At 49.3% G+C, this 10,292-nt stretch overlaps 1 long non-coding RNA gene across 1 annotated transcript in view; it reads right to left on the bottom strand.

Annotated features, from left to right (window-relative positions):
• The window catches only part of LOC110300803, a 23,863-nt gene extending 20,588 nt beyond the window's left edge, over positions 1-3,275 (bottom strand). The window contains exons 1-2 of the long non-coding RNA XR_002378633.2: positions 3,091-3,275; positions 2,665-2,855 (exon numbers count right to left, since the gene is read on the bottom strand). This is a non-coding gene — a long non-coding RNA (uncharacterized LOC110300803). The remainder of the gene's footprint in view (positions 1-2,664; positions 2,856-3,090) is intronic.
• Between the last annotated feature and the right edge of the window lie 7,017 nt (positions 3,276-10,292).

The following is a 10,292-nucleotide window of genomic DNA, read 5'->3' as shown; positions in this document are numbered from 1 at the left end:
GAGAGAGAGAGAGAGAGAGAGAGAGAGAGAGAGAGAGAGAGAGAGAGAGATCACCAGAGACAGGAGTGATAGTTAAGGAATGCTTGTAGGTTGAGCAATAGGTAGCATCCTGATGCAGGGTGTGCCACCTCCCCTTGGCAGAGGCCTCCCTTCCTAGTTTCCAGGTTCCCCTGAAATTCCCCAAGTCCTGTGTGTGTTCAAGTTTGTTAAATTGCTAAATTTTATTAGTTGTGCTCTTACTGTTGAGGACTTTTCAGTCCCAGTTATACCTGTATCAGTGAAATAAAATTATTTCAGAGCTTAAGGGACCTAACTGGGTGTCCCCAGCGTTGAATGTCCTTGTCTCCCACTCCTTTGTTTCAGCCTGTAGAAGCCTGAGTCTGTCACTGGCGAATCATCCAGCCTTCCATTGGAGGCCTCCACAGCAAGGGTTCGCACTTAAGAGGTCGGTAGCAGTTTGAAAATTATTGTAAAATATCGCCTGGATGATATATAGTCTAGGTCAGATTAGCAATCATATCCGATGTTTAAAACACACCCTGAATTGTGGCCCTGTTTCACTAGGGAATTGCACCCCATGGAGAAGAATTGGAGCAATAATTACTTCCTTCTTGGAAAAAAATATGTTTCTAAAGAAAGCACTGGAATCAAGGACGAGTTAGGTAATGTGTATTAAAAAGGCCAGCAAGTCGCTGTCGTTGAAACCCAATCACAGTTCGTAGTTCAAGGCAAACTGGTTTTAATTGACACGGTGTATATTCGCCTGCTCCTCTCAGGGTTGCCCGGGCAGGGACGCCCCAAGAGTATTTATTTCTAAGGTGGAAACAAAACAACCACCCCCGTCTATCGCGTTAAGAGAGCGCTCCAAGATGGACTGCCGGAGAAAGGCTTTTTGACCCGGGTGGAAATTAGTCATATTGACAGACGCGCAGGAAAGGTAAATTACCCGGCGCGCTGACGCTATGCAGAAGCGCTCCGGGATCCGACTGCGCCGCCGCGCGGAGGGGGCTGGCTAGAGGCTCCCAGTTCTTTGCCCCAGATTTCCATCAAGGTTGTTAGCTTCTCTGGACCTGGGGTTTCAATGAGAAGGCGACCAAGCGAGCCCTAATAAGATGTCTGACAGGGGAAAGAAACAAAAATAAAGCAAACAGAAAGAGAGAAAAGATTTACCCTTTCTGAGCTGGGAGGTGAGCAAAGTACAGAGCCAAGAGAAAAAGCTAGCAACGTCCGCAGAGGAAAGAAAGGGGGAGGAGGCTGCGAGGCACGGACTTCGAAGCTCTCTAGAGCCTAGGCCGCCACTTGGGAGGTCCCGGCCTCAGTCTGGCCAGGCCAACCATATCCCCGGGAGGATCGGAGCTAGGGCGGTCACAATTACACCTCGGCTCCAGGCGAGGGCTTAAACCCAAGTGGTGGGGACCGAAGTCTGGAAGCAAGGCCCCCGCGGTCATGGGGTGGGGGTGGGGGCAGGCCCGTGCACAGGAACCTTTTTACAAGACATGTGGGTACAAGAAAACAAAATCAAAATAAACTCCTTTCATCCACCACGGCCAATGAAAACAAAAGCTGTCTTGTAGAGGAGGTGAGCGGTCGTTTTGAAATTCAGCGTGTTTTGTTTTTATATAAAGAGTTTTTCGATTTTTTTTTTTTTACCCGACAATTGAGGCTGGAATTGTCAGGGGAGGGGAGGAAGAACTTACATTGGCGGAGGTGGGTGGGGTTGGCTTCATAGGTTTACCCCTAAGTTACGTGCAGCCCTGCTTCTCAGCACAAGCTGGAGACTGCTCGCACACCAGATGGCAGCAACATAGGCAGAGTCTGATGGTCCCATCTCATTTCTTTGCAAAAATTAGACTCGAGAAGGGGGAAAATTGGAAGGCATTTAAAGTGTGACATCTAGACTTGACCAAAGGGTCTACTCGAAAGATAGTCACGGTGGCCATACGGGTCACCGAGGAACTGCTTTTTCCTCATGGCTGTAGGGTTGGGGGCTCCCCATCTATTTCGGGCTTGGATCCTGGGCTCAAAGGAAGGAAAGGATCAACTGCTTGGGCTTTACTGTCAGGTTGTCCGGGTGAAGAAAGTGATGACCTTTCACGGGCAGCGTCCCCACCCTGTAGAGGTGGCTGGTGGCTTCTCTGGACCTTGAGCGTGGCGTGTTATTTTTAGGTTTCTAGGCGCTCCGGAAAGACTCTTTTCCAGAGAGGTTGAGGGAGAGGGGGGGTAATAGGGTGTTTAACGGGGCACACTACTTATTATTAAAGCAAAACAGAACAAAACGCGCTCTCTAGATTCCTCTCCTGGGTTTCTGATGTTTGGTCTGCAAAAAACACGCCAAGATTCACTTTTAAGAAAACCTTGGGGGGAGGGTGGGTGGGGCCTAGAAACCGCTCACTGCTGGGCTCGGAATCCGGTGCTCTCAACCTTACTTTCCCCTTCTCTTCGGCCACTGCCCCTAGCCCAGAGCTGGCCAGAATAGCTCTTCCGGAGAAGGACCGAAGGACCGGGGAAAGGAAGAATCTCTGTGGCTTCCGCCGAGCAAAGGTTTGGGACATTTCTGAAACCACTTTTAAAGAACAGTTTGCAATAAGTCCCTATTTCTAGAGTACGATTTGCTGGGGGCGTATTGTGTAGAAACTTGGGCTTCCACCCGTCCTCCCCTCTCACCTTGAGGAGGCCTGAGTCCAGTCTGACCTCACAGACCGCTGTTCAAATCTCCGCAACGTTCTCTCTTCCTCTTCTTGAGGGTGCTTGGCTCCTGCAGACTCCCTCCCATCCTCTATCGGCACCGACCTCAACGGTAAGACCCAGCCTCCTTTTTTAGGACTCCATACTGCTTCTCCAAAGAACTAAGCTGGCTGGAGACAAGACGCCTTCAGTTTCTTCCTTTATCTCCCGCCCTCCCCGCCCCCAGCTTTTCCTCTCCAGAGTGTGTGACTCATTGGGTCCACCTTGAATTCCCCTAGCGATCCACTGCCTTAGCCCGCAAGGATAGCCTTGCCTTCCGGGTGCATGTGGGGGGACCTCAGTGTTGGTTCCACCACTTGGTGCCCTGAGCCTGGTAAACAGGGACCCTCCTCCCCCCAGACTCACCGCATCTATGCTCTGAGTGGCCTTCAGGAGTCCAAGATGCACAAAGGAGAGACAGTGCAGAGAGAAGAGGAAGGGAGGGAATGGTGGTGGAGATAAAACCCAGCATACACACACGCACACAAAACCAACTTTGGGATTGGACTGTTTCTATTTCAGACGACACGACCTGGATGAATGAAGTATCCGGAGAAGGTTTTTGAAGACGTTTAGGAGGAAGGGTGAGTTTTCTGTTGAGAAACTCAATCTGCCATACAGTAGCGGGCCCCATCTGGGATCTGTCACTGCTGACAGCACCACAGGGCACAGCCGTGATCTTCTGCACAGCCTGCACTCCTCGAAATACCCTCCTTAATCAAAGGATGTCTGCGCGCCGGCGCTCAGCTGACCGCGCCAAAGCAGAGAGGCCTTCGAGTTCCACCCCTCCCGCCCCCTCCCCAGGCTCACAACCTCCCCCAACCCTGTCTTTCCAGAGCATTAATTAAAAGCGGAAAAAAGACAGAGGCTGATGTCATTGCTCTCAGATCATAAACGTAAGAGTCATCCTGTGAGAATCCCTGAAAATGACTTTAATGAATAATTTCAGAGACAGTTATGGCTTTGGGTGATTACTGAGCGAGAATATGAAAACCAGATTTTCAAGGGAAGGCGATGGTCAGGCGGTCTGACCATCTCCCGCCCCCCCCATTAAAACCGCATTAATTTCCCTTCCCCAACTACTACTACAAACTTACATTTTTGTTTCCAGGTTTTTTTCTTTAAAACTAAAGCCACAAGCAACACACACACACACACACACACACACACACACACACACACACACACACACACAGCATTTCTGTTTTATCCCAAAGACAAAAAATGTCTGTGCCAAGCAACAATAACAAATCTATCTTAAAAAGAAGGCCCTGGTGGATGACCATTCGCTCCTGTCTCTTCAGAAAGGAGGGTTTACCACCATCTTGGTTTAGAATACTATCTTTTCTGGCCTCCTCTAGGCAATGTGTTTCATGAAGATTGAACACTCTGGCCTTGAGTAAGTGCTTTGTTTGTTTTAAGTGACTTTTAACTGGCTGAGCAGCAAACATCATGGGAACAAATAATATGTTTCTGCAGGTCTCCATGATTTTCGGTTATTGGTCACCAATGCTTGAAAGATGGCTTGGTGTTATGTAAGGGAATTATATTTTGAAAGACTCCATTTAGTCATAAGAGAAGCATTAGGTTAGTTGGATCCAATAGGTTGTGTATTAAAAATATTATTTGAAGTTGAGTATAATGGTATGTGCCCTTAATCCCAGCATTTGGAAGTCAGAGGCAAGGGGATTGTCATGTTTTGATACTTAGTCTAAATAGAGAGTTTCTGGGTAAGTCTGTGCTTTCTTATCAAGGTCCTGTCAGACACACTCTGGAAAACAAAAACTACTCAAGAAAGCAGCTGGGGCATTGGTTGGAGGCTAGAATTGTCAACTACTCTATTATCAGAAAGGCTCAGCTTCCTACGAATCTAGATTCTTTGGTTGGGGGCATACAGGGAGAATCCCTGGGCCAGTGGACCATCTAAATTGACTCGGCCCTCATATAATTTTTACCCGGAGCAAGAAAATGCTGTAGGTCAGAATAGTGTGGATCTTTGTGGTTTTGAGTGACCTGGTTGAGAAATTGATTGTCTGAACTAACCAGATTCCAACATTAAGGCAGACCATGAAGAACCCACCTGGCAACACTATATATAAAAAAAAAAAAACCAGGCTCCCTGCTTTTATTTCCTTTGCTTCTCAGCCAGGCCAGAGTCCTGAAGTCACCAAGGATCAGCTCTTCAGACCATACACTTGCATGTTTTCCCCATTTGCAGAGGATAGAAATGAATGGAAATGGGACGCTCAGGGTGACATTTTTCTCTGACTTAGAGGAAATGGCCCCTTCCTAGTCTAGATCACAAGAAGGTATGAGGAGTTTGTTCTGTAGACTTGCTTCAGATGGTTGTGAAGAACTCTTGGGAATTCTTGATTCCGGGCTTGTTTTAATATTCTCGGTTCCCTTACATGGAATTTGCCATTATTTGTCTGTTCCCTCAAAGAAAGGCCACCTTCTTTACCTCTCAATACAGTGTAGCCTCTGACTGAACAGGCAGTTTGCTCTGTTTGGTACATGAGAAAATAAATCCCAGGCTGCTGCAAGGCATCTATCTTTGATCAAGGCAAATTGATCAGGGATATGTCCAATTCTCTCTTGAAGGGTGTAGACTTTAATAATGGAGGTCTTGGCCTATTCTTTCTTCATATTTGATAGTGTCACCCTTACCCACACCAGACAGTAGTTTTGGTGGCTCAAAAAAAACATTCCTACAATTCTGAACCAATTGTGGTGGTTGGTGTGGCCTCAGGAAGTGTTTCTAGAATTTTCTGCAGGAGTTTTAAGAATTGCAAGCTCTGAAATCCCTGAAGTCCCTGGCTTGGCCAATTGGAATTTTTGGAGGTTTTCATGAAATATGGGTGGATTTGTAAGTTTGTTAGTTCTCTGGGGAACACGAATCTCCATCCTGGACAGCTCAGATACTGAGTCCGTCACAGCACCTGTCCTGCCAGCCAACAGCTCCTCAGGGTCAGAGGTCGTGAGCATCTAGGAATCACACACAGATCTCCTTTCTCTGCTCGGGACACCGCACTGGAACAGAGGACAAAGCTGCCGCGCTAGTCGCCTGTCCTGCTCAAGAAGTGTCACCAGCTGGGCAGCTGTCACTAGATCTAAAGCAGGTGCAGAGTGCAGTCACAAACGAAGTGAAGTTCTGTAATTACTTCTGCTAGGCTGTCCCCTTAGGTAGGAAAATTCCATCATTTTGGTCCGGAGAACTGTAGTACAGACGAGTGCCGTGGGCGGGACACTAGTTACCTCTAAAAAGTTCCCTGAGAGTCGTTTGGCCGCATAAGGGCTACTCGTAACCACGTGGGTCCCCGTGTTGCACTGGCGTTACTCCCCCCCCCCGCCCCCGCCCGCCCCAAGACTGTCTCTATTGGTGTAGGGAAGCAGCGCTTGGTTCATGGGTAGCAAAGGAGCTCTGATCGGTAGGGACCAATAGTCGGAGGCTTTTCGAAGAGGAAGGCACAGGACCGACAGAGAGATTTGGAAGATTTCACGTAAGCATCGCCAACTGGCCCCTTCTCACCCCAAGCAAGGAAAACAAAACAAAACAAAACAAAAATATCCCGGGCTAAAAATATGTATTTAGAATGTTCGTCCGCGCAGGCGGATGGAGATGGAGTTTTCCAGCTGCCTGCCTGGCCCTGGGAGGACTTGGCCGCGCAGCCGCCGATTACACCCAGCTAGCTCTGCTGGGATGGCTCCGAGCCGTCTGCCCTGACGTCAGCGAGGCTCTGGGCCTCGCAGCGGCGAGATAGGATAGCGCGGCCGGGAGCGGGCGCGGCACTAATCACTCCCAGATGTCCCTAATAGCGGAGATAAAGACGGACAGAGAGTCAGGGAATAAATTTGTAATCAGGGCTCTACCATCTGATCATCAAAGCGATCCAAATACCGGGAGAAATTTGGAGGGAATGTATATGCATGGGGTTGTTGCTCTCGCTCCTGCAAGAGAAGCGACTTGGGCAGGGTGAAATGGCGAGAACCTTGGGGCAACCGATGAGAACCAGGGGGTGAAGTTTAGAATTGTGCGCAGGAGTCCGGGACTCCGTTCCTTTTACTTCAAGAAGGCTAGTGACTGGAGCAGACAGTTGCTGTGCTTCGAAGCACACCGGCTGGGTGGCGAGGCAGCGCTCTTAGAACTGTCCGGTCCCCGGAAACGTGAGATTGGTTTCCTTTTTTTTGGAACAGCCCCCTTCTTCCTCTTTTAAACAGTTAAAATATATCTAAGGGTTCTCTTCCACACTCCCCGATAATCCCCACAAGAGTAATTTAGGCTGCTGGGGCCTCCAGCCGGTTTCTGAACCCCAGTCTAAGGGCGGTTCCTTGAGAATTTTCTTTCTGTCCATGAGATCCAAGGGCTGGGACAAGAGTGGAATCCAGGGACTCATTAGCGCCCTCCTCTCGTGCGGATATCTGGGCCAGAGAATTTGAGTCTCCTAGGTTAAGATGCGTGAGTAGATTGGCAGCGGTTAGGGCCCAGAGTCAGTAGTCTATGGTGTTTATGCAGCCACACTTCCTTTTCAAACAAACTCTATTTTGAGTCCACCAGCCAACCCTTCTTCCAAGTCGGAGTGTGTAGGTAGGGCTCCCGCACTAGGAGAAGCAAGGGAAAAGAAACGCGGCGGTGGGAGATAAGTCCACTACTCGCAAAACTACCTTAGAAACGGCATGTTGGCTAAAGATCCTGGACTGATGGAGCAGATTCCTATAGTTTGTGGACCCGCGCTTCCAATGCAAGCCCGGGCTTTTGTAACATCCTTTGCTCTGTTTGGAAGCCCTGTAAAAGCAGTTCAGGCCCTTGCACCTGACCCAGGTTTTCTCCTCAAAGTCCGGGGGTGGGTGTGGGTGGGAGGTAGAGTAGCCCCAAAGCTCTTGGCTCCTGCGGGTTTGCATTTGAAATCGCTCTGAATTCCTCACATCTATTCCTTCGGATTCCTGAAATCCTGAATTGCCCCCTGCTCCTCTCCCCATATTTCGACACCAGGAGAGACTAGCATTGAGATTATCTGCCGCTATGGGGGCAACAGCCAGCAGAGCCACAGGTGAGGGAAGCGGATTGGGCCGTCACTTCACCCGGAAGTGAGGCAGGCATATTTCGAAAGGGTCACGGAGAGTGGCAAGGCCCGTGACACGGCTGCATCCATTTTCATCGCTGAAATTAACACCCCAGGGCAGTTCCTTCTACAATCTAAATTCAGACACCTGCCCCCCCCCCCCTTAAAGAAAATGCTACAACCGAACTAGCCAGACATCCCTGCTTCCTCCGTGTGTCTCTGGGTTTTAGTAGACATGTAAGGTCCCCCAGTGACCTAGCTGTCATTTCAGACATGGTGTCTGGTAGCTGCTGTCTGTGGCTGGAAGCAAAAGTCCTGGAAAAGCCAGCCAAGAAGGATACTGAAGTCCACTCTGAGGTTTTCAGATTCATTCCCAAACTGAGAAAGAGAGAGAGAGAGAGAGAGAGAGAGAGAGAGAGAGAGAGAGAGAACCCTGTCGGTGCTTCAGGGTTATCAGACTTTGTCCTGTGTGGAAGTCTGGGGCTGAGACCTGACAGCCAGATAGACCATCAATTTACCTTCTGCGCCCCAGCTTCCCATTTAGCTTTTAACGTCAAATCCTACATTTTTTTTTTTTTTTTGTCGGCTCCGGTCTGTCTAGAACGCTTGTGAATTCGCTGCAGGAGTGATTGCTCTTAACAAAATGGCAGCAAACACATTATCGGAGCAATTAAAGCAGAGGCCTTTTAGCCATTCCCACAAGCAGAAGCATGGAATCGCTCCCCTCCACCGCCTTTAAACAAAGAATTAAAAAGTGTGTAGACGATAAAAAGCACAGACACACTGGACAAATCCTGCCTCAACCCACTAGCCCGCTCCATGGGAGTTTGACAAGGCAACATTAGGCGGCTGGGGATGCTGGGACGGTTTAGATTTGGGACCGAGGAAAGGACTGCCTGTATGTTCTGCAGGTTGAAGGGTCCAGCTAGTTCAGAACTGTGTCTAGTTAGCGGGTTTGCTCAGCGGAGGCATTGGAACATGGGGCTTTTTACTGGCTTTAGTACTAAGTCAGCTGGATTCCAGCCAGTTGGGGTGGTAGGGTGTATTCAGCGTTAGGGCTTAGTACTGGCCGGGAGGGAGAGAGGCCTGTGCAGCTCAGTGGCTCTGGAGAGTCAAAAAGGATGGATGCCTGGATCGCCAGGCTAAACGCACCAGAATTAGAAGAATGACCACCTAGGAACAGTGGGCCAGGGTCTTTAGGTTCCCTTGTTCTAGGATTTAATAAAGCAGAACCGGACTCCATTAAGGCCTAGAAGAGAAGACACAAGCACAGGCAGGCACACAAGCTCATGTGAAGATAACGGATGCGTTTAAGTCTGTCACCCAACTCATCTCTGTCTATTCCAGGACCCTCTTAGATACTTTCTTCTACCTCTAAAGCACAGACTCTTTCTTCTGAGCTGATAAAAGTGAAGAAGCAGAAGGCCTCTCTGCAGGCAAAAGGAGAGAGCCCCGCTTGGTCAAACAGACAATGATCCAGAGAGCTACAGAAAACCTGGGCAACCGCCCTCCCCTGCTCCCCCCTATAAACAAAGGCAAGTGTCTGTAAACACAGCCCCCAGCCCACCAGGTTGGCCCAGCGTCTGCTGACCTGAGGGGAGAAAGTTCAGATCGCTTTGGCCTAGTTGTTCTAACCCCTGGCCCTCCTGTTGTCAGCCATCTGCAGAAGTCCGAAACACCACTCACACCCGCCACCCCCCCTCACCCACGAAGGGCCAGGCTGGCTGACTGTAGACCACCCCGGTCAGAGAAGCTATGAGTGAGCCCTGGGAACACTTGAGGGACTGGGCTCCGGGGCAGGGTGTGAATATCACCCCAAGGATGGCTAACGCTGTAAACCCTTTGGCAAGGCTCTACAACACCAGATTTCTATGCATGGAGCTCCATGAAACAAGCCGCTTTCAAATACTGTTCGTCTTCTCCACTTTTCCACCTGTTTCTAATAGCACTCAGCTTCTTTAATTTCTAGAGCCAGGGGTGAAGTTTCTTCTGGGATAGTACAGGACCCCAGAACAGCAAAGCCCAGGAAGAGGGTGAAGTTCTGGGCGGCTGCTACTCAGGGGGTTAGTTGCCACTTGCGAGAGCTGCAGCTTCGAAGACTTCAGGCACCGAGCAGTTAATATTGAGTTCCCTGTAGCTCCTTGTAAATCTAACCCAACCCCTCGCCCCCCTTTAAATCTGTGGTCTTGTTCGCAATTTCTTACTTGACATAAAATTCCTTGTTACCTAATCATAGACTCTTTCAAAAAACTCCCCTCCTCCACCGCCACTGCTCATGTGAGAATCTTCCGATCTGGACAGCTAGCAAAACCTCCTTCTCTCTTTTTTTCTTTCTCTTAAAAAAAAAAAAACTTGGATAAAAGCCCTCTACTTTGAACTAAACGCCCCAGACTATTTCCTATGCCTGTAATAAGGCCTGGGATCCTCCTCACACCTCCTCCACAGGAAAGAAAAAAAAATGCTCCCCAAACACAAAACGAAGCACCAGGCACAGGGCTTCCGATAGAT

Source organism: Mus caroli, chromosome 8 (assembly GCF_900094665.2).
Source record: "Mus caroli chromosome 8, CAROLI_EIJ_v1.1, whole genome shotgun sequence".
Taxonomy (NCBI): domain Eukaryota; kingdom Metazoa; phylum Chordata; class Mammalia; order Rodentia; family Muridae; genus Mus; species Mus caroli.
The sequence above is the reverse complement of the archived record's forward strand: the minus strand, read 5'-3'. Positions and strand labels throughout refer to the sequence as shown.